Source organism: Nestor notabilis, unplaced genomic scaffold (assembly GCF_000696875.1).
Source record: "Nestor notabilis isolate BGI_N333 unplaced genomic scaffold, ASM69687v1 scaffold12559, whole genome shotgun sequence".
Classification (NCBI taxonomy): Eukaryota; Metazoa; Chordata; class Aves; order Psittaciformes; family Psittacidae; genus Nestor; species Nestor notabilis.
In genome coordinates, this window is record NW_009945130.1 from 10,733 (window position 1) to 10,957 (window position 225).

The window sequence follows — 225 nt, forward strand, 5'->3', positions numbered from 1 at the left end:
GGATTTCTGCTGGATGCTGGTTGGAAGCGTCTCCCGTGGCACAGCCAGCCCCGGTCCTTGCGTCAGCCTCTTCCCCACAAAGATGCACCGCTCAGCACTTTATAGGAGATTAATATTCAGGGGGAAAAGCACTGATTTAGTGAGGCCCAAGCACAACAAAGGCTGAGATTTACAGCCTCCTGTATCCGAGCTGCATTCCGAGCAGGCTTGCTGTCTCTGGTATAA